Consider the following 860-nt stretch of genomic DNA (forward strand, 5'->3'; position numbering starts at 1 on the left):
CACATCAAAGAAAGCATTGGGCCTGTAGTCTCTTTCACTTTCTTTCACCTCTCTGTTTCTATTTTAAAAAAATAGTGGACCCCCCAACACCTCAGCTGCACTATTCCAGCCTTTAGGTCCATGATTGTTCAATAATTTGTTTGGCTTTGTATGTTAACTCTCTTTTCAGCCACCAGGTTCCAGATGCTAGCATGATGCTGACCAGACTTCCCTGGACAGATGACCCCACCAATGTGTCCTGGAGCTCACTTCCCCAGAGCCCCACCCTACTTGGGAAAGAGAGAGGCAAGCTGGGAGTATGGATCGAGCAGTCAAGGCCCATGTTCAGCAGGGAAGCAATTATAGAAGCCAGACCTTTCACCTTCTGCATCCCACAATGACCTTGGGTCCATACTCCCAGAGTGATAAAGAATAGGAAAGCTACCAGGGGAGGGGATGGGATATGGAGTTCTGGTAGTGGGAATTGTGTGGAGTTGTACCCTTATTATCCTATGGTTTTGTTAATGTCTCTTTTTTTAAATAAATTTAAAAAAAAAGAAAAAAACACCATCATCAAGAAAAAAATAAAATAAAATAATAAAAAATAAAAAACTGGAACTACCAGAGTACATGGAGAAAGGCGGGCAGGCTTGCCCACTGGTAGTCTTCAGAGACTCTAATTGCCCAAAAATGAGTTGACCAGTTGAGACTCCCTTTCCCTCTCCCATGAAAAGGCTGGGCAAACCCTGGCTACTCCTAGTCTCAGGGCTTATAGTCAACTCTAACACAACACCCCCTCAAGTTTAAACTTGACCCCATGTTATTATTGAAGTGATATATTTTATATACCATGTAAACTTATTGGGGGAAATGGGTTAACA

The sequence above is a fragment of the Erinaceus europaeus genome, chromosome 9, assembly GCF_950295315.1.
Source record: "Erinaceus europaeus chromosome 9, mEriEur2.1, whole genome shotgun sequence".
Classification (NCBI taxonomy): domain Eukaryota; kingdom Metazoa; phylum Chordata; class Mammalia; order Eulipotyphla; family Erinaceidae; genus Erinaceus; species Erinaceus europaeus.